This window comes from Eptesicus fuscus, chromosome 3 (genome assembly GCF_027574615.1).
Source record: "Eptesicus fuscus isolate TK198812 chromosome 3, DD_ASM_mEF_20220401, whole genome shotgun sequence".
In the NCBI taxonomy this organism is placed as follows: domain Eukaryota; kingdom Metazoa; phylum Chordata; class Mammalia; order Chiroptera; family Vespertilionidae; genus Eptesicus; species Eptesicus fuscus.
In genome coordinates this window covers 69,750,050-69,773,583 of record NC_072475.1, presented here as the reverse complement: position 1 = coordinate 69,773,583, position 23,534 = coordinate 69,750,050, and the positions used below count along the sequence as shown (strand labels likewise).

The 23,534-nt window shown below is 39.3% G+C and overlaps 3 pseudogenes; 1 reads left to right on the top strand and 2 right to left on the bottom strand.

The window, feature by feature from the left end:
* Window positions 1-9,771: 9,771 nt before the first annotated feature.
* LOC103290772 (transmembrane protein 230-like) lies at window positions 9,772-11,951 on the bottom strand (annotated as a pseudogene).
* Window positions 11,952-12,606: 655 nt separating this feature from the next.
* LOC103290773 (intraflagellar transport protein 22 homolog) lies at window positions 12,607-13,208 on the bottom strand (annotated as a pseudogene).
* A 6,494-nt stretch (window positions 13,209-19,702) lies between these two features.
* Window positions 19,703-20,405, top strand: LOC103290774 (40S ribosomal protein S8-like; annotated as a pseudogene).
* The last annotated feature ends 3,129 nt before the right edge of the window (window positions 20,406-23,534 follow it).

The window sequence follows — 23,534 nt, the reverse complement described above, 5'->3', positions numbered from 1 at the left end:
AATCAGGCTGGAAGGGGAGTAGTTAGGGGGTGATCAGGCTGGCAGGCAGAAGCAGATAGGGGCAATCAGGAAGGCAGGCAGGCGAGCAGTTGGGAGCCAGCAGTCCTGGATTGTGAGAGGGATGTCCGACTGCCCGTTTTGGCCCCATCCTACCAGGATCGGGCCTAAATGGGCAGTCGGACATCCCTCGAAAGGTTCCAGATTGGAGAGGGTACAGGCTGGGCTGAGGGACACACCCCTCCGTGCACGAATTTTGTGCACCTGGCCTCTAGTTGACTATATTTCCTATGTTGTACTTTACATCCCCATGACTATTCTGAGCTTCTTAGCATATACTCTAAAATAGAATATTTCTTAGCATTTTTGCTATTGCTTCCATATATTTTACTTTTAAATAGGACATACATTCTCAATTATGTTTTATTATTTTGCTTTAAATTGTCAATCATCTTTTACAATATTTAAAAAAAAAATGTGTTTGGAAGGAAGCCACTATTTGCAGTCCTCTCCTAAGGCATAAGGGGGCATATTCCCTCTTCTTGAGGGCAGAGTTTCTATATAAATTATTTGGAATTCTTCTGCTCAGGAGATTTGTCTCCTCTTCATTTATTAATTTAAATAGTAATTCATTTATGGATTCATGGATATTTATTTTATACTTTGATTTATAATCCAATACTACTTTATTTTCTTGCTAAAATTATTCCAGCTTTGGCCATTGAGAGCTCTTTCAGTGGTTCCTGTGCTCATTTGATATATCCCCGTCTATGTGGCTTTTTGGTTTTTTTTTTGAGTACTTCCTTACTCTCATACTACAAGATGCTTCAGGCTCATATTCTTTTTAAATATATATGTATATTTATTGATTTCAGAGAGGAAGGGAGAGGAAGAGAAAGACAGAAACATCAATGATGAGAGAGAAGCATTGATTGGCTGCCTCTTGCATGCTCCACACTGGGTATCGAGCCTGCAACCTGGGCCTGTGTCCCAACTGGGATTTGAACCGTGACCTCCTGGTTCATAGGTGGACGCTCAACCACTAAGCCATGCCGGCTGGGCTTCAGGCTCATATTCTTTATATCTTGTCTCAGTCTTAGAAACAGCCATTTTGCCAAGGAGCCTTGTTTCCTTTTATTGGAAACGAGTATTAGAAACAAAAATCTGGGCATTAGGTATACTTGTTATCACAGGGGTATCTTTCTTTTTTTAGGTCCTCTAAGTTGACAGAGCAAAAAACATATGTGTATAGTAGCTTGTGTATATATCTATAAACATTTTATATGTCACCATTTGTATCTGTATTGAGCCGAACATGAATTTATATTGATTTTTTGAACTATAATCCATTACTACATGGGTCATTTGGGATTAATTTTAATTATATTTTATTTATTTGATTAGTTCATGTAGTTACATGGTTCAAAAGAGTAAAAGGGCATGTAATGAAAATTCTCTCTCCTACTCTTTTCTACCATCTTGCTGGTTCCCTCCTGGAGGTGACTAATGTTATCAGTTTCTTGTGGGAAATTGAATTGACCTTCATAGGACCTGCAAGAAATTTAATTTTCAAAGCAGGTTGACATATCTACTTTAATTTTATCCTGCAACAATAATGTGATTCAATCAAAGAAGTGGGTTCCAATACCATTTTAAAAGTAAGAGAACTGGAAAATAAAAATCTGTTTTCCTCCCAAATAAGAAAATTGTGTAAATGTGTAATAAGCACAATTTGAGAAGACTATAGAAATCTCCAAATTTTAGAGTCAAGATTTGACTGTAATATAAATCTCATGTCTGATAGTATCTGATGACTTGACTTTGCCATATGTTTTAAATTCTCTGTATCTCAACACTGGAATAATAATACCTATCTAATACAGATGTTAATTATACTTGCGATAGACTTAATCTAGTGCCTGGCATAAACTATGCTCAATGAATGGTAGTTATTATTATTTTTGAGTTGTTTTAGTGGTTGAGCATAAAACACTAAACTGTTTTGTTATGCTAGTAATATTTATTTAAGGTAGACTCACATATTGCATAGAGGGAGCTCTAGTTATTTCTAGTGACTAGAAATCTAATCCACTGCTATCCAGGTAGGTCCATTGCTGAGACTCTTTAGAGGAAAGTTTCTGCTTCCACCTCTAGATAAAGATGCAAAGTATGACCAGGCTGGGTAGCTCAGTTGGTTAGAGCATCTTCCAGATACACTAAAGTTGCGGGTTCAATCCTGGTCAGGGCACATACAAGAGTCTACCAGTGGCCCTAGCCAATTTAGCTCAGTGGATAGAGCGTCAGTCCATGGACTGAAGGGTCGCAGAGTTGATTCCCGTCAAGGGCATGTACCTTAGTTGCAGGCTTGAAACCCCTCCCTGATGGGGTGCGTGCGGGAGGCAACTAGTCAATGTGTCCCTCTTACATTGATGTTTCTCTCTCTCTCTCCTCCTCCCTTCCACTTTCTCTAAAAGTCAATGGAAAAATATTCTCAGGTGAGGATTAACAACAACAACAACAAAAGAATCTACCAATGAATGCATAAAAATGTGGAACAATAAATTGATGTTTCTCTCCTTCTCTCTAAAATCAATCAATGAAAAATATGTGTAGTCAAATAAAAAAATTATTTAAAATTGTAAAATTACTTTTGCCTCCAATAATGACACATAGGTGCTTCTGTTGAGTATTTAAAGCATTTTGGGGAGGCCTTTGTAAAACAGTTAATTTGTACCCTGAGGAGAGACCCTTAACCATGGATGAGATTCTAAAGATATATCAAAGTGACAGTTTGGCAGTAAGAGAGGATGTTTCTCTCTATTTAAACTGCTCTTTACAGTGGACACTTAACCTGGCTAATCAAATGTGACTTCTATCATCAAAATTAGTAAGGCATGAAAAACCTTTATCAAATCTTTCATTACATTGCCCATTTGAAAATCTGATCTCTTGCGCCTATTTAAGAGCTGCCACTTGGTGTTCCCTCTGCAGTCCAGGGTTTGTTCATCCCTATGGAAGTTCTCTAATTTTCATGTTTGTAAAAGAGCTACTGACCTCTTGGATAATTAGTATCCTGTCTCTCCTACTCTTTAACTTGCAGTTTATAAATGATTTAGTGCTATTTTCTCTAAAGTCATATCCTTTCCCAAGTTTATCTCCTGATCTTATATAATTCTTATCAAGAAGAGGGAAATCACTGATACACACCATAGGGATGTTACCTAAGGCAAAGAGGATACACAAGCACAGTTGACACTTGAACAACACAGGTTTGAAATGCACAGGTCCCCTTTAAGGCAATTAAAAAAATTAATACTGTAAACGTATATTCTCTAAGAAATGTTTTTAAAAAATAATTTTTAGAGAGAGGAAGAGAAAGAGAGAGAGAGAGGGGAAGAGAGAGAGAGAGAGAGAGAGAGAGAGAGAGAGAGAGAGAGAGAGAGATCTATAGGTTATCTGTATGCACCCTAACCGGGGATCAAACCTGCACCCTGAGTATGTGCTCTGACTGGGAATCAAACACGTCACCTTTTGGTGTATGGGACAGTGCTCTAACCAAATAAGCCTCACTGGCCAGGGCTTCCTTATGATTTTCTTAATAACATTTTTTTCCCCCTAGCTTACTTTAGTGTAAGAATACAGTATCACTCAAAATACATGATAAATGACTATGTTAACAGTAGGCTATTAGTAGTTAAGTTTTTGGGGGTAAAAAGTTACATATCCCTTTAAACCTGCATTGTTTAAGGGACAATTGTACTTCCAAATTCACTTACTCTGACGTTTTGTCCTTTGTAATGCCAGCTGAAGGTCCTTGTTGCCAAGTCAACACTGACAGAAGTCCTTAATTTGGGATGCAGTGAGGGGAGAGAGACTTTGTTCAATGCAAACAGCTCAGTTATAATACATCTTGTCTTTGGAATAGCTTGGCTGTGATATAGGTCAATTATGACACAGTATAGCTGTTAAAAAGCACAGGTTTGAGGTGGCCCAGGTGGGGCAGCCCTGGTGTTACAGCTCAGGTGGAGTGAGACAGCTTCATGCCAGTGTTGCAGCTCAGCTGATGTTGAAGCTCCAGCTAATGAAAAAAAGTCTTCATGGAAACGGAAAGTGTGCTCTACAGAGACTGGGGAGGCAAATGAGGACTCCGAATACTTCCAGTTTGATTGGTCCAAATAGCATCATCCTGATTGGTCTGAATAGAGTTGGTCTGATTGGACGGTGAGGATGCAAATAAGGATATAGCTGTGCAGCTCTGATTGGACAGCGAAAGTATCAGTTCTATTGCTCAGATTTGGATCCTAAGAGCTCTCTTATAAGGGTTGACTCAGCAGAAGCACAGTGCTGGAGGCTTGGCAGCCCAGTCTATGGCATTTCAATGCAAAGTGCCTGAGCGACCTCTGTGAACCATGGCTGCTAGGCTCGGATTATGAATTTGAGCCCAATTAACCGGAAAGAGTCCTTTATGACAGGTATACTCTTCTTGGGTTCAACAGCAATTAGCAAATACAACTATGAAGACCTAGATGTTGCCTGGCTGGTGTGGTTCAGTTTGTTGGAGTGTCATCCTGTGCACCAGAGAGTTGCAGGTTCAATTCTCCATCAGGGCACATACCCAGGTTTCGGGTTTGAATCTCAGTCTGGGCGTGTGCAGCAACTGGTCGATGTTTTTCTCTCTCTCCCCCAACCCCTTTCCCTGTCGCTCTCTCTCTCTATAATAGTAAATAAATAAATAAATAAATAACCTAGATGTAGTACACCTAGGGACATATGTGTAAGTAGGTGTATTATATTCCTTTCACTTTAAGCTTTGTTTCGTTTTCATTCCCAGGTGTGTTTTTAAATCAACCTCTAATTTCATGATAAAGTCATTCATTTTTGTAATTAGTCATCATGCAATGGTATTTGCCCTGTTTATGTCTCACTTTCTATAATTTAACTAGGAATTTCCAGCTAAATAAGCCTCAGTCAGCTTATTTTTTGGTTTAGGAAAATGCAGATTTCATCTAATTGGTGAATCAATCTCTGTCTATTAGGTACCCTCATGAAGTGTAGAGTCTAGGGAATAATTTTACATCACAGACCTGCTAGTTTGGGTAAAACTGCTTCTATGGGCACTTGGAAATAAAATGCAAATTTGCCTTGGTGATTGTAGCTTGACTGATGTGTTACTAAATTCCAGCACACAACCAACTCTAAAGGTAAATTGTCAACTAGTTATAAGATTTTTAAACAGTGCCCAGAAGAGAAATATGCAAGTCCAGAAATGAGAGGCTTTGGCAGGTACTGCTTAATAAGATAGTATTGGGCTTTGAAAGAATTAGATAGAAATAGTGACTTATAATATCAAATGGTGCTGGGGTTTTCCAGTGGTTGCTAAACCTAAGTGTATTAATTACACAGTTATCTGTACTAATGTAATAAATGAAAATATTTGGAGGAAGTGAGACTTATGAGAAACAAAACTGATTTGGCTCCTCTAGAAGCTATGATGTGAGGCAATTTATTTAACTGTGTGTGTACATGCTGTGTCTTATTCCTCTCATTTATAAAATTCTGGCTACTTTTAATGGTGCTTGGTATGGAACAGAACTGTATAACAGAATTATCTATGATGATGGAGATGTGTGAGGCCACGACCACATGGCCTGGGCTCAAAGGCCTAGAGGAAGGGGTGACATACAAATTAATAAAGAGACTAGACATGAAATATAAATTTGGAAGGCATTTTGGGGAGCCATAGGAGACCTAGCTTCAGTAACCAAGTTCTCAGAATCTCTGGACCCCTAGCTTTTTATGAACACAAATTGCCCTAAAGCAAAGCAGATATACATATCAAAGGTAAGGTTTGGTATACAGTAGGCATTGTCAAGTTGGGGGAACTGCCTTCAGCTATTCAAGCAGGCAATAATATGCAGATTTTCAGGTTTGGGGAAATGCTTTTGGCTATTCCAGCAGGCAATAATATGTATCTTCAGCCCTGCTGAATATAGAAGCCCATCAACCTTTTGAGGACTTCTTGCATTTATTATGACATGCTGGAATTAGCTTCCAGCAGAGATGTTCTATATCTTTACTGTCCAATATGGTAGCCACTAGACTCATGTGACTATTGGACATTTGAAATATAGCTAATGCAAATGAGTAACAGAATTTTAAATTTAACTTAATTTTAATTAATTTAAATTTAAATAGCTATATGTGGCAAATGAGTACTGTTTTGCACAGTACAGCTCTAGACACTGACATACCAGCCATACTCTCTTTCTAGGCACAAGTGAGAACAACAGCTAGGTTAACATGCATTGTAGAGGAGTGACCACTAAATACTTCTATGCAGATGTAGAACAGAATTTTCTTTTCTCTTACCCCAAGGTAAACAGTATCTAATCATTTATTTGATTAGCATCATGACTTTTATCAACTCTTTTCTTGTTTTTATTCATGATAAGAATTGATAGTCCTTGACTTCTTTGTAGTTTTTCTTTACTTAGCACCCATCTATTGAGCATCTATTATGTGTGAGTCACTATCTCATTGTTGGATATGCAACAGTGAATAAGACTGACTGATCAGGTCCCTGCTCTCACTGAAGTTACATTAACACATAATTATACAACAATTTATGTTTTAAATGTTTTTATTTATTTTAGAGAGAGAGGAAGGGAGAGGAAGAGAGAGATAGAAACATCTCTCTGCATGTCCCCCACTGGGGATTGAGCCTACAATGCAGGCATGTGCCCTGACTAGGAATTGAACTGTGACCTTCCTGGTTTATAGATTGACGTTCAACTACTGAGCAAAAATGGCCAGGTACAATAATTAAAGTTTTGATAAAAGTAATCTATTTCAGGAAAGAATTATCAGGAAAATTAAATTTATTTTAAAAATAAATTTGAAACATAAGCCATATAAAAGCTATTAAATATAATTCAAAATATTACTTTAAAGTTCAAAGGCTATAGAATATTTTTGTATGTTTCTTCATGTAGTGGTACGATTAATAGCTAAACATATTGGAATTCTTATGGAAGTATTTATTTCTCATTAATTAACAATGCATTAGTCCATTCATTGTATCATATGAACTCTCTCAATATTAAACTATTTTTAATATTTTTTGAATTAATAATAGCACAGTGAATGTCTAGGAAATGAATAACTCTCAATCAGTAGATAGAAAGAGGCAAAAAGTCAATATTCCAATTTCTTCCACACAGTGATTTTTCTTTTTGTATGTCAGTATTTTCTAAAGACAGAGTTTAAAGGAGATGCATGCTAATTTCTGGGAAATACTGTTTAGTCAAGGGCTGCTTAGCCACAAAGAACAGAGACCTGAGTTTAAACAAGCCTGGGGTCATTGTGCTGCCAGAGGGTGGCTGGGGTAGCGGACTGCTAAGAGATGACAATAATGACTTCAAAGGGATGCTCAGACCAGAGTAGAGGAACCAGTGTCTAAGGTCAGGCCAAGAAGCTGAATTAATTCCACACAAGGTCCTAATCATGGGGAGATCAGCTATTTGAATGAAGAAGGGAAAATAAATATAGTAAGAATTTAAAAGTGGGCTTAGGGGAATATTCAAATGGCTGTTGTGTCTTCCAAAAATCTTAAAATCTGACAATGAGTGATTTTTTTCCACATATGTTTGTATAGTATTAAACTCTCTATAGATTTGAATAAGTGAAATTAAGCTAGTCACTGAACCTTGTAGTTCTGATATGGAATGAAGAATTCTCATTCATTTCATTTGACTGAGCTCAGTCTATTACCATTACAGGTACAACTTGCAATAAATTTATGTTTTAGCTTTTTTCACTAGCTAAGGAATCTTGGACAAAGAACTTTACTTCTCTTAGCTGCATTTCCTCACATGTAAAATGGAGTAATGGTTAGGGAAGAAGTCTTAATTCAACATCTAGCATAAAATATGTGCTTAAAAATTATGGCAATGATTATTACTTACTTTTTATTATCATTACCAATGTGGGAAACCTTTGCATCTTCAGAAGATTATAAAAACATTTGCATTTGGCAGATTATGTAGGAATAATGGAAGGAGTTGTTTTTTGTGAAAAAAATTTCCATTACATATGTAAAATACTCAGACACATTTCTCCAAGGTTCATCTGCGTGAGAATTCACAAAGCCCTTCCACACAAACATACCCAACAGGACTATAAAAATATGCAAAATTGAACTTAGAAAAATCATATCTATGCTCACACACGATTGGCAGCAGAGATGACCAGCCCTCACTGCAGGCCTCACCTAACTGTCCTCTGCCTATTTTATATTAAATATAAATCTGTACTGGTGTTTATGAATTACTGGTCAAATCTAATCTCCACCTATGTTTTTTTAGGGAGGGAAATAAAATATAGTATATAACCATTAAAATGTTAACTCAATTTAAATCTAGGATTTAAATTTTGATATTTTAATTTCTTTTGAATATGTCACTTTTTGCAAGCTAGGCAACAGAATCAAACTAAGGCGGTCTTGTCCCCTAGGGATCCAGGCCAAGTCTTGCAACGTGTAGCAAAATGACATCATAATATAGGTGCTCACAATATGGCTATAAACTCTAAACAAAAACCACTTATCTACATTTTTTTTCCCCTTAGGAAACAGTCAAAAGTCCAGTCGTTAAAGGCATGATATACAGGAAATATTGACCTATAAAGGACATAATGATTCAAGTTATATGCTGGTCAACATATATGTGAAAAAAATCAGAACTGGCCAAGGATTGGTGAACAGAGAAAGTTTTTACATTTTGAAAGCTTGCTCTGAGGTTTAAAAAATTCCTGGTTGCTGTTAATAAGAAAGCAAGTAAAAATATTACAGATGCTACACACTGATATTTGATTTTGCCAAGGTCTTCCACTGGAACATGAAGTTAAGAGATGAGTATAGGGGATAAGATACTTCTATATTTTCAACATAAATCACGTAGTAATAAGAAAGCTGACATACTGCATTCTTCCCTTTGCCCCAAGAACAAACTGACAATGAGAACCATTTAAAACAGTGGTTCTCAACCTTTCTAATGCCGCGACCCTTTAATACAGTTCCTCATGTTGTGGTGACCCCTAACCATAAAATTATTTTCGTTGCTACTTCATAACTGTAATTTTGCTACTGTTATGAATCGTAATGTAAATATCTGTGTTTTCCGATGGTCTTAGGCGACCCTGCTAGCAGTTCTCAACCTGTGGGTCTTGACCCACAGGTTGAGAATCGCTGCTGTAGAGCCTAAGACCATCGGAAAACACAGATATTTACATTACGATTCATAACAGTAGCAAAATTACAGTTATGAAGTAGCAACGAAAATAATTTTATGGTTAGGGGTCACCACAACATGAGGAACTCTATTAAAGGGTCGCGGCATTAGAAAGGTTGAGAACCACTGATTTAAAAGAAAGAAATGCTCAGCTCTAAAAAGAGTGGTAGCAGCAACACTTCCCACTACAGACCAACATCCCATTTTTCCATACAATTAACATTGCTATTCTTCCATGATACAGGTTCATGTGGAAAAATTTGTCACAAGCTTTTTTTTGCCAGGTCTAGGAGATGAAAAATGGAGCATGTCCTAATTAGCTATTAGTAAGCTCAGTTCACTTCTTTTGGATGGGCACATAAAACCTGGCCATTGCTTTGTTAGACATCTTCAAACAGCAGAATTCCTTAGCCCTTAGCCAGTTTCTGCTCAATGCCTTAAAGCTGGGCTCAGTTTCATCTGACTCTTCTCAGGTCTGAGGTGGGTGCTAGTCATCAAAGCCTGTAATGTCATTGTAGGAGTAACCCTGTAGCTTTTGTTTGCATGGTAGGCGATGTGAAGGTAGTAAAATCCTCGCAGGAACACTAGGATCTGTAGGGGATGGCCCAGTCTGCCCAGCACTTCTTTGCTGATATAGCCGCGCAGGAGGGCACTCCTGAAGATGAGACAGGCGCCAATCAAAAACAGCTCTCCAGCAAGTGCTGTGGTCTTATATGGGATCTCAGGAGGGCTTCTCTTAAACTGAAGGTCAATGTAGCCATCCTGTGTGCTGGAGAGCCTTGAGTACTTCATTTACTACTGAAGATTCCAGTAGTTAGGTTGGTACAAGACGGCTATGACACGTCAACACAGCTGCAGTGGGGGTGTGGCATCAGGCCACCGGCACGCAGACAGCTCACACACAGTTGGCAGCAGAAATGACCAGCCCTCACTGCAGGCCTCACTTAACTGTCCTCTCTCTATTTTGCTAAACAAAGTTTTATTGAAACACAGCAAAGCTTCTTCGTTTATGTATTGCCTATGATTTCTTTTGCACAGAAAGAGCAGAGTTGAGTAGATGTAATAGAGAATGTATAGCTCTCAAACCCTAAACTATTTACTATCTGGCTCTTTACAGAAAAATGTGCTGACCACTGATACACTACACACATACATGTGTATATTTATGTCTTTATATATTATATCTATAGGTATATAAATTATATAGATGTATAGATATGTATTTATATAAATATACATTATAAACATATTTAGCAATCTACATACATACACACACAGAAAATATAAGCATTACCATTTATTTATTATTTACAAATTGCCGAGCATTTTTATGTATAGGTGTACATAAGTTTAATATTTATTTGGCAGTTAATATTATATCCTTTTGTAGAGAGGAGGAAATTGAGGCTCAGAGAGATTAAGTGACATATACAAGACTGCACAGTGAATAAGTAGCAGAGTGGTGCCTTAAACTCATGCAGGATGACCTAAGGGCCCAGGCTGCTTAAACTAAGTGATGGTGCAGCTTCATACAGGCCTTTACTGCAGGAAGTCACATGTGGAAGAGGGCCTACTTAGCTATGAAGAAGGGCTCATGGAGGAGGAAGGGGGTGTTTTGTTATTCAAGTCATTAGGAAGGTATGTGTGTGTGTAGTGTACTATGATCACTCAGAATCCCCAGAAGACCATCTTTTTTTTTTTTTTTATATATATACTTTATTGATTTTTTACAGAGAGGAAGAGAGAGTTAGAAACATCGATGAGAGAGAAACATCGATCAGCTGCCTCTTGCACATCCCCTACTGGGGATGTGCCCGCAACCAAGGTACATGCCCTTGACTGGAATCGAACCTGGGACCCTTGAGTCTGCAGGCCAACGCTCTATCCACTGAGCCAAACCGGTTTCGGCAGAAGACCATCTTTTGTTTGCTCTAAAAGGAAAGAGCAATTCAAGCTCCCCTGTGGTTGGCATGAGTTCACTCTGGCATATGTACCTGTCAGCATCTATGATCACATGAAAACTGTTAGTTTACCAATGTAACACTGAAAGTGGCAGGAAGCTAAAGACTTTTTATAGGAATGGGAGGCAATTCTGAGCAGTAATGCAATGATGTATTTTTATTTGGAAAATAATTTTTAGAATCTGCCAGCATGTAACATTAACTATGTCACCTTTTTAGTAATTTTTACAACTAGATAAAGTTTACAAATTGAAGTTCCTCCTGAGTCTGTCCCAAGGATAAACTTTTGATATTCCCAAGTTGTAGTTAGCCATGGATAGTCATGTATGGCTCTTTCAAAGTTCTATCACTACTTTCAACAGTAAAGATTAAAAAACACTACCCCCACATAAAAAAACAATAACAAAGTTCTATCTCTATATTTGTAAGCATTGCATCTGAAAGAAAAAGATGAGTTTTTTTAATATTTAAAATGAGATATATAAGATGTGTTTAAGATAAGCTAATATTTTGTTAATAGTGCTAACAGATACTAGATTTGTGCATACTACCATGGGTAGGGCTAGTTGATTTGTTTGTGTGTGTGTGTGTGTGTGTGTGTGTATGATTGTAATCTTGAATTAATTAAATATTTATTAGAGATTGAACTAACTGGAAAACCTTTAAATTGCAAGAGATGGAGACACAGTGGATTCTCATTCTTCATGGTTATTAGGTTCTATAAAGTCACCATGAACATTGGATTAGTAAATACCAAAGCATTGCTCCCGGGGAAATACAGGGTTAGGTTAATACAGTGCCCCGGCCAGCGGGGTCTTCTAACGGGGGTACCGAGGCGGCGCACCTAAGAGAATGAGAGACAGACAAGGGACACAAAGAATGGAGGCAAGACAAAAGGATTTCTGATCAAGTCTCGAAATTTTATTTTTTACAGCGTTCCTTATATGTGGTTTCTAGAAGGGGAGATGCCTAGGAGGGGTGGGGGCTGACTTAGATAATCGGCTAAAGTCGTAAAGGGTGCTGACTATAGATAAAGGGTGTGGCGGTTGAAGGGCAGCTACAGAAGGAATGCTTTGTCCTCAGGCAAGAGGAAATGGGCCTAGTTTCTGTGAGTTTCTGTTTCAGTAACTTACTGAAGGTCAAGAGTTAATTCTTTGACCAACTCTTGGCTCCAGACAATACAGAGATTAGATGGAATGATTCAACTCCTTGGGTGACTGGTACCTTCGAGCAGATAAAGAAAATTTCTTCTACAAGCCACTGGGAGAAGAAAATATCAGTAGCCAGGTTAAAATTTCAAATCTACATTGGGAAAGAAGTTGACCTTACTTGGGATGTGGAAGAACCCAGACAAAGGCTAATTAGGTAATAATTGACATCTCCCCGTCTCTGCTCTCAGACACTGAGTTGCTTCTGCTTTTTAAATACGTTATGAATTCCATCTGGATCTCTTCAGGGTCACCCTCAAGATTCCAGTGCACCAGCTTTAGCTTGTTCAAGGGTGGCGACAGAGGCAGGTTTCCTTTATCCCTTCCAGAGCCCGGTTTGTGGTATATAATTAATAGCCACAGTATTTTGTAAGAACTGCTGCTGAGCAAAGCAGGAATACCACATCTTGATTTCCTTCAGGTGACTTGGGATGCCAGCATTGAAGATGATCACCACTCTGTGAGAGTCCTGCATCAGCGCTGACCAGCAAGACTCAAACTTTGGGTTGCCGCCACACTCCCAGAGCTCAAATTCTCACCTGTGCCTTTGTTGTTGCTGGTAATGTGTGGGTTCTCAAGTTCCAGGATCCCCCTTCTTGGGTTGGGTTATAGACGGTGATGCCAGAATATTCTGTCAGGAAGTTGGCCAAAACAGTTTTTCCACTCTGGCAGGGCCCCACACAAAGGACCCAGGCCTCAAGCAACCCGCCCACGGACAGCAGGCTCCCTGGAGCCCACTCCAGCTCCGGGGGCATGTACTTGTACACCTGGTGTCTTCCTTTGTGCAGTCCATTGCTCTGTAAATGTCCTGAAGGTGGTTTATTGCTCCTTAATTACCAAGACCAATAATTAACCATATATCTTATAGTACTTATTACAATTTAAAAGGATGGTAACAGTTTTATTCCAAATGCAATTAGGAAATCGAGAGATTGGAGCTTAACAACACCTTCTTTCATGGATCGTGAGATTTAAGCTAATTCCTAGCATGTGGGTGCTTAAACAAATTCATGTTCTTGCATTTGGTAAAATTTTTTCCAATAAAGATGTACATTTAAAAATGTGTGAGTTTTTAGTTGAGTGTGCAAAAATAAATATGTCATTCCTTGGATCAGCCTTTTTTAGGGTGTTGAATAGGACTTTGTATGTGTTTAGATTGTTTTCAGCCAAATGTAAAACTGTCTTTGAAGCTCATGTTGAAACTCTTAAGTGCAATATTTATTGCTTTTCAAGGCTTTAAATTTATATGCAGATATACTATTATGAAACCTTATTTGATATTCAAATGTTCACTTTATATCTTCCACTCCCCCTGAGTACTGTTTTTACTATCAAGACACACTTTATACCCTAGCTGGTTTGGCTTAGTGGATAGAGCAACGGCCTGTGAACTGAAGGGTCCCGGGTTGGATTCCGGTCAAGGGCACATGCCTGGGTTGCGGGCTCAATCCCCAGTTGGGGCCATGCAGGAGGCAGCCAATCAGTGGTTCTCTCTCATCATTGATGTTTCTATCTCTCTCTCCCCCTCTCCCTTCCTCTCTGAAATCAATAAAAATATATAAAAATCACACACACTTTCTATGTCGTTTTCATTATTACTAGTAATACCACTAGTGGCAATACACTTTAACAGTGGTAAATAAGCATTGTTGGGGAAGTTGTTTATGGTCCTAGAAATATAATACTTAAAAAATATAGTTTTAAAGGGTTTTATTCAGACTTCATTATGTAGCAAGCTTTAATTTAAAAAAGGATAAAGGAGCCCTAGCCAGTTTGGCTCAGTGGATAGAGCATCAGCCTGCGGACTGAAGGATCCTGGGTTCAATTCTGGTCAAGGGCATATGCCGGGGTGTGGGCCCAATCCCCAGTAGGGGACGTGCAGGAGGCAGCCGATCAATGATTCTCATCATTGATGTTTCTCTCTCTCTCTGTCTCCCTTCTTCCCTGAAGTCAATAAAAATATGTTTTTTTAAAAAAAGGATAAAGGAAAATCAAGTAGAGAAGGAACAAAAGGCAACTAAATGGTGAGCTGTTGTACATTTGGGTGATATAAATTTTATGTAAATCTCAAAAGTATGTGAAGAAACAACAATCCAGCTCTCCATGGTGAAATAAACAAGGTGGGAACCGCCTCTTCCCAAACTGTATTTTAATGTGTTTCTATTTTTCTTCTAGTCTTTTTGTATAGTGGTGGATAGTAATTAATTTATTTGGCATTTATCATGCCAGTGTTACTTCATGCATATCTAATATACCTTAATTAGAATTGGGAGGAATTTTCTGATATAATGGACTAACTCTAATGCAGTATTTATTGAGAGAATATAAATGTTTTCACATGCTTCACACTGCAGTTTACTAATTAATATATTCTTACTCTAGGATATAAAGAGTGATATTGGAATTTATACTAAATGAAATACCTGTAGTTTAAAAATTGGTTAATATTTATTTTAGTGCTTAATGCATCCTTCTTAAATATAAGGACAAATTACCCAGCAACCAGGTTTCCTTCTGAACTATATTTCTAATTTGCATTTTGTAGATTGGAAATCTTACAAGTTTGAACTGGATATCTATTAGTTGAACTAGCCTCAGCTCTGGAGAGTCAGGTTATGAGAATTGAGTCCTAGCATGTGGGTGCTTAAACAAATTTATGTTCTCCCATTTGGTAAAAAAGAAACTAGAACCCCCATTTTTTGTGTGATTGTGATATAAAGCTTGGTAAAATCAATATTTTTTACTGCCTTTGGTGTACATAATTACTGTATGTGATTTCTATGAGTTAACTCCATTTTTCATGCTTGGGAAAAGTTGTTCAAAACTCATGTTCCCATAGCCATGTTTCTAGACTATCATATTTCTACCTCAACTACTTCTAATAAAAATTTTTAATCTTTTTTTTTTTTTTAACAAAAAGGCATTCTGATCACTTAAATGGGTTTTAGATATGAGTGCAGAATCAGTTTAAAATCAAGAGTTATCCTCTGAACATTGTAGGCAAGTGTCAGACAGTCAGATGGACCAACATTTTATTTTATTTTATTAAATATTTTATCCTCACCCAAGGATATGTTTGTTTATTTACGTATAGAGTGGTGGGGAGTGAGGGGAGAGAAAAAGAACATGATGTGAGATAGAAACATCAGTCAGTTGCCTCCCATACTGTGCCCTGACCTGGGATTGAACCTGCAGCCTAGGTATGTGCCCTGACTGGGAATCAAACCTGCAGCCTTTTGGTGTACAGGTCAACACTCCAACCAACTGAGCCACCCAGCCAGGGCTGAACCTACACTTTAAATTTCAGCACCTATTACTCAGAAAAGACAAATATATTTACAAACTACCTAAATTAAAAACAAAACAAAACAATGTCCTTTTTATTACTGGGAAAATATCATTTTTACTTTTTGCCATTAATTTAGAATTGGAGGGTCAATTCAAAGACAGAGACTAAATCATGTTGTCCTTTCCGAGTAAACTGCTCCTGGCACAAGTGTTCCCTTCTCTCCAACCCCAACATGGCAGACTTAACCACGCCCATCGCTGGTCTCCTGGAATAAGATGTCATGTCCTTAAAGTAATGAAATTCATAGTAGTAGTAGCTACCACTTATTGAGCTGTTATTAATGCCAGAAACTTTCCTAAGTCTTTTCATATATGATCTCTCCCTCCAGTACCCCATCCTCCTGATTCCACATAGAATAAATCTAAAAGATTTACTGATGGGATATTCTCTTTTGAAGCATCTTGACAACTACACAGTTTAATAATGTTGGAATTTGAGGAGTGTGGGGGCGGAACACAGTTGAACTATCAGCACGAAGCTGCCTGTCAGACTTACAATCAAAATGCAAATGTGAATATTTAAATACCTTTTGCTACAGCACAGCAAAAGGGAGAGAGACAGTTCAATAAAGTACACTGCAGGAACCGGGGTGACAAATGCCTTTTCAATTTTCTGGAAGTTGCATAGAGTAAAACATACTACAGTAAATTAGGCTTTCTACTGTAACAGGTTTGTTTTTTCATTTAGGAAAGGAAAAAGATCAAACTCCAAATCGCTTCCCATTTCATCTGCTCTGACAGCTTTAACTGAAGCGAAGTAGTTTCCTGATTATTACCTTTAGTCATAATGATATTTCTCTCTCACTTCTCCGACATGTATGACACATCCTTTGCTGTTGTCAATGTATCATAGCGTTTCCCCTCCGTATTTAGCTTGCTTTGTTCTAAACCAGCTGTATCAAGTAGATATAATTTTTGGATGTTATTTTTCTAGCATCACAACCTGCCATTTGAGTGGAAACGCCTGGATAAACAAAATTTAATTTTCTGAAGTGTTTATTCTTAGACTTTGTGGAAATTCAGATTTACGTTTTCTTTCATTTTTCACTGAGTTCTGTGCTGACAAGATAACTGGTCCTTTCTGGGAACTGGAGTTTATCTAGACCACAGGAGCTCTGTGTTTCTAAAAACTGATATAAGAAAATCCACACAAATACACACAAAAGTAAAAAGATTGTTTTCAAAAGCAATCTCTCCTAAATAGATTTGCCAAGGGATTGCTTCCAAAAGCCAGTTCTAAAAGTACATACGCTTATTTTACACATTATTAACTATTTGTCAAAGAAAACAGGGCAGAGAAAATTAAGTAATTAGGAATCCATTGCCAATTATAGGGAGTAATTACACATGAGGACACGATTATTTGAAATTATAGTGGAAATCAACATGAAAACAAGATTACCATGCCTAAAGGCAGAGAAGTCAGCTGGAGAACATGACTTTCTTGATATTGAATCACCTGCTATCCTGAGCTGGGCTCTGTTCAAAGGCCACAAAAGTTGTTATACTTTAAACAAATCTTTGATCTTAAGGGATTTTTAGTCTGGTGAGAAGGACCAAATTCATGAGTGCTGACTCTCACACAGGGGAAAGTGAACTGGTCTGGAAATGAGATTCTTGATTAATCAGAAAAATCTTTCAGAAAACGCTTTTGATCTGTGGTGGGATGATTGGAGGGAAATATCTGCAACCTGACTGAGCTAGCTGACAGCTTAGGTGAGAAAAGCATGCAATTTGGCATCTTCAAGTTTGATTTCTCTCTTCACTAGTCATGTAACCTGGAAGATATTTAATTTCTCTGAGTTTTTCTTGCCTTGTCTTAAAACAAGACTAATAATCTTTATCTACTTCATAGCACTGTTGGGGGAATCAAGTGAGATATCGTTTGAAAGTGTTTAACATAGTCCTCAACACAGATTCTCTGACTGAGAATTTGGCTGTATTCTCAAACTGCTCATGTATAGTGTCAAGCCCTGATGCACGTCTGCCTCTGAACTGCAGCACCTGGTCCAGGTTAGTGGGGAATCAGCCTGAAGTGGGAAGGTAGGCAGGCCCTGGAGAGAGGCCAGGTGAAGAGTGTTTGAGAACACGATTGACATTAATAAAAGCAGCTGTGGGTTGAGGCTGCTCAGTTTAGAGTCACTACATCTGCAAGACTGGAAATGTGTAAAACTTAATTAAATTCTTTATTGTTTAAAGTGTTACGTGAGTCTCCTTTTTCCCCCATTGACCTCCCCTGCCGTTTCCACCCCCTAGCACATGCCCTCACCCCCTCTACTGTCTGTGTCTATGGGTTACGCTCATATGCATGCATACAAGTCCTTTGGTTGATCTCTTACCCTCCCCTCCCCTGCCTTCCCTCTGAGGTTGGAAGGTCTGTTCGATGCTTCTATGTCCCTGGATCTAGGTAATTTTCTTGAGAACAGACATCAGTGTTCTGTGATTTAAGAATTGGTTTGTAATAACTTAATGAAGGCACAAACTAGGAAATCTCCATGTCACAGGAGTGGGAAAACTCAGAGCTTTGAGAAATACCCCTTCATCATCACTGGTAATAAGAAGGTCTGAAAGTAAACTAATTTATAGGATAATTTTTACACTTCTGGGTTTCTATAAAAAACCAACAACAGGATTATATCATGAGTTTTCCTGCTTCAGAAGGTCCTCGGTGAAAAGAGCCAACTAACAAAGGAAGATCTCACGTGCCCAGGTGCTCTTCCCTTGGTCGTGACAAGACTTCTTTTTAAAATTAAAACAAAAAATTATTTCTTTCTTTACTAAGTGCCCAGCCACCGTCAGATAGTGACAACTTTTCATCCATGAATAATCTAATAGTTTATTAGAAGTAGTTACTTACATATGAGTGGACACCTGACTTCCCTTATACAGTATTAACTTTTCTTGAGTATTCCCTTTAGACACGGACTTGATACTAGAGAAATGGGTGGTAGCAACAGGTCAAATTTGTATGTATCAAATCAGATTTATTTCTGAAAAGCCCCCGTTCCACAGAATCAGAAAATGGTAGGGCTGAAGGGCAGAGTGAAAGGTCACCTACTCTATCCCTCTGCCTCTGTGCAGTCCATGGAGTGACCCACGTGTAATACACATGTTAATTGCACTTATTCTGCTGTGCTTGGTAGCATGCCATTTTCTGCCTCTGTCCCTCAGCTGCAAATTCTATAGCCTGACATTTGTTTCACTGATAACACTGATAATTGCTGCCATAATGTCATCTTATAAAACATGATCTGATTTTGTGATTGAAATAGCAGATGCTACTATTATTTGATTTCTTTCTAAAAAAAAAAAAAAAAAAAAAAAAAAAACTAAAAAAAACCCCACCAAAATAGTTGGCTTTTGTCTAATCCTTTCTGCTTTGGTTTTCCTAAAATTCTGAGGTCGACTTGCTAGTCAAGGGTGAGTGTACCCTGTGAATATATAAACAACTCTCAGAGACTGGGGAGGAAACAAGAACTCTGGACTTTTGGACCTCATAGCCTCCTTTTTGGATTCCTTTCAATAAAATGTATTTTGTTTTGTTTTTGTTAATCCTCACCCTAGGATATTTTCTCCATTGATTTTTAGAGAGACTGCAAGGGAGGGGTAGAGAGAGAGAGACATTGATTGGTTGCCTCCCCTTTGGGCCCATACCAGATCCGGAGATCGAGCCTGCAACTGAGGCATGTGCCCTTGACCAGGATGGAAACTAGGACCCTTCAGTCCACAGACTGACACTCTATCCACTAAGCCAAACAGGCCAGGGCTAAAATATGTTTTTGATGATACTTTTTCCACTGGAGAAGAACAAAGTTGTACCTGGGCATCAATTTCAGTTTTTTGTTTTTTGTTTTTTTCCCCTAAGGAAAAGCTCACTCCAACTTAAGTTTCCTGGGTTATAATGAAATTAAGCTCTCTTTACACCTGGAACTCAGCCACAGGCACTTCTCAGGAAAACTGGCACAAGCATGCACAATCAGGGCAAGAGAAAGCCCTACCACAGGAAGCGAAAATATGAGCTGGGGCACCCTGCTGCCAACACTAAGATTGGTCCCCACTGCATACACACAGTCTACATGCTGGAGGCAACAAGAAGTACCATGCCTTGAGGCTGGATGTGGGCAACTTTTCCTGGAGCTCAGAGTGTTGGATGTGAAAAGCAAGGGTTATTTATGTGGTCTACAGCTACAGTGCATCCAACAATGAACTGGTCTGCACCAAGACCCTAGTAAAGAACTGCATCATGCTCAGTGACATCACACAGTACTGACAGTGGCACAAGTCCCATTAGGCATTGCCCCTTGGCCACAAGAAGAGGGCCAAGCTGACTCCTGAGGAGGAAGAGATTTTAAGCCAAAACAAAACAAAACAAAACAAAACAAAACAAAATGAAACAAAAAAACATACACCAAGAACAATCAAAGAAAATTTAAAGGAAATATGATGAAAGGAAAGAGAATGCCAATATCAGCTGTCTTCTAGATGAGCTTCTTGCATGTATCACTTCAAGACCAGGCCAATGTGGCCACACAAATGGCTATGTGCTAGAGGGCAAGGAGATGGAGTTCTACCTGATGAAAACCAAGGTCCAGAAAGGCAAATAAATCCTCCTCCCTCTGATCTTAGCTCATGTAATAAAAATGTTGTTCTATGTCAAAAAATAAATAAAAATATATAAAAATAAAAAAGTGACTGGTGACTCAGGCCTCTGTAGCATCTCTGCAACTTCCACTGAGATCCAAAAAGGCCCGCTGAGCTCTCCCTGCCTCTGACACTTAGACAACTCGTCCAGTTTTCACTGTGGTACAGTCTAGCTGCAAATAGACTGCAGAGCGCAATGTTTTGGTTGATCAAGTGTGAGACTCTCCCATAGAGCCAGGAGATCTTATGTATATACTAGGGGCCTGGTGCACAAAATTTGTGCACAGGGGTGGGTCCCTCAGCTTGACCTGCACCCTCTCCAATCCAGGAGTTTGTGTCTGTCTTTGCAATCATATGAGCGAATTGCCTGAGACCCCAACCCAGTTTGGTTTGGTGCTCACAGAATAATAGAGGTCTTTTTTTTTTTCTTTGCTCCATTGGTGGATATTTCCTAGAAGTTGCAGGATATCTTCCTTCCTTTTAATTTTTCCTCGACACTCTGACTTTACTTATGTCTCTCACCTTTGCTTTCCCTCCATCCCCCACCCGCAACACTAACTTGCTCCAGGCTCACTTTGCTCTAGTGTCTAGGAGATCCCACAATGCATCTGCCACCAGAACTACTATTCCCAGCATTCCTGGTGCTCCCCGCGCTCTTGGTTTCCACTTCCGGTCCAGGGGCTGCAGAAACCAAAAGGACTTGGAACTCCAGCTGTCCCCTGGCTGGGCTGACAGGGCTGGACACTCAAGTGGCGTCTTTGGGACCCCAGAGGCTCGGCACCTGTGCGTGTATGCCCGGAGTGGCTGGGGGGCAGGAATGCTTTCCGCGTTGCCACGGCAATGCTGCGGATGTCTAGTCCTGTGTCTGGCCTCTTGGAACCTGCGTGCATGCGTACTGCCCACAGGCCTGCCATCTTTGTCGGGTTAATTTGCATACTCACTCCTGATTGGCTGTGGGCATCGTGGATGGATGGTCAATTTACATATTTGTCTATTATTAGTATAGATATTTGGTGGTGGTGGTGTTTGGTCAATGGAATAACCACAAATAGTATAACAAAATATTCAGGAAGCAGACATCTAATTTTTAGAATTTAGAATTAGTGTATCTATATTAGTGTGTGTGTACATGTGCAAGAGAGAGAGAGAGAGATTCTTCATACTCTGCCTTATAATCTAATAATTTGTTAGCATCTTTCTCAGTAATAGAATGGAGAGATTGCTCATTAAGTCTGCAGATGGGAGTATGCTGGGCAGACTAATAAGATAGAACATTAGTTAATTTTCGAGTGGCACAAAGCAATGGAGAAGTAGATGAGACTGTCACTAAGTGTGGAAATTAGGTCATGAATGTGAAATAAAAAACATGGTTTTGTAGGAAGAAAGACAGGAAAATTTAAATGACAAAGTGGCATATATTTTCAGAAAAATAGAAATTTTTGAAAAATACTCCAGTGAAAGTTGAGAAGAGGTGGAAAGAAAACCTTTATTCCTTTTAGACATAAAATTAGAATAAAACTTCTAAAATTAAGAATGTCCAAATAATAAAAGATAAACTAAAAACAGATGACTAGATCACACTCTGTGGTGGAAAGGTAGGAATCAATGAAGTCAGGTGATAATTTGCTTGATTTCAATGTAAAAATTAGTTAAATTAAATTAATAAATTAATTCATGCTTTGCATTTCTACTGTATGACTCCCTCTAAAATATTTCTCATATTGTAAACAAAGTAATCTTTTCTTTTATTCAATTTTTCTTTTGAAATTATTTTAGATTAAAAATGTTTTTTATAAACAAGAAGTTCCATATAACCTTTACTTAGATTTTCCAAATCTGAAGATTGTACCCCATTTATTTATCACTAGAGACCCGGTAAACGAAATTTGTGCACGGAGGGGGGTTGTCCCTCAGCCCAGCCTGTACCCTCTCCAATATGGGACATCCCTCTTACAATCCAGGACTGCTGGCTCCCAACTGCTTGCCTGCCTGCCTTCCTGATTGCCCCTAACTGCTTCTGCCTGCCAGCCTGATCACCCCCTAACCACTCTGCTGCCAGCCTGTTTGCCCCCAACTTCCCTCCTCTGCCGGCCTGGTCACCCCTAACTGCCCTCTCCTGCAGGGTTGATCACCTCCAACTTCCCTCCCTTGCAGGCTTGGTCCCTCTCAACTGCCCTCCCTTGCAGGCAGGGTGCCTCCCAACTACCCTCCCTTGCAGGCCAGGTGCCTCCCAACTGCCCTCTCCTGCTGGCCATCTTGTGGTGGCCATCTTGTGTCCACATGGGGGCAGGATCTTTGACCACATGGGGGCAGCTATATTGTGTGTTGCAGTGATGATCAATCTGCATATTACTCTTTTATTAGATAAGATAGAGGCCTGGTACAGGGGTGGGGGCCAGCTGGTTTGCCCTGAAGGGCGTCCCGGATCAGGTGGGGGTTCCCTTGGGGTGTGGGGCGGCCTGAGCGAGGGGCCTGTGGTGGTTTGCAGGCCGGCCACGCCCCCTGGCAACCCAAGCGAAGGCCCTGGTATCTGGAATTTATTTTCCTTCTACAATTGAAACTTTGTAGCCTGGAGTGGAGCCAAGCCTGGGGCTCCCTCTGAGGCTGGCAGCCATTTGTGTTAGGGTTATAATTGAAACTTTGTTGCCTTAAGCGGGTGGGCCCGGCCAGGGTGTGTGGAAAGCTTTGCTTCCCCTGTTGCTGGCGACAACCCTGGCCTGCTCTCTCAAGCTCCATTCTGCCGCCATTTGTTTGAATTTGTTTACCTTCTATAATTGAAACTTTGTAGCTTGAGTGGAGGCTTAGGCCTGGCAAGGGCAGGCGGAAAGCTTGGCTTCCTCTGTTACCTAGGAAACCTTGCTCTCTGTGGCTGTAGCCATCTTGGTTTGGGTTAATTTGCATACTCACTCTGATCGGATGGTGGGCATGGCTTGTGGGTGTGTCGAAGGTATGGTCAATTTGCATATTTGTCTATTATCAGATAAGATTTTTCTCTCTTTTCCTTCTTTCCTTCTTACCTTTCTTCTTCCTTTCTTCCTTCCTTCCTTCCTTCCTTCCTTCCTTCCTTCCTTCCTTCCTTCCTTCCTTCCTTC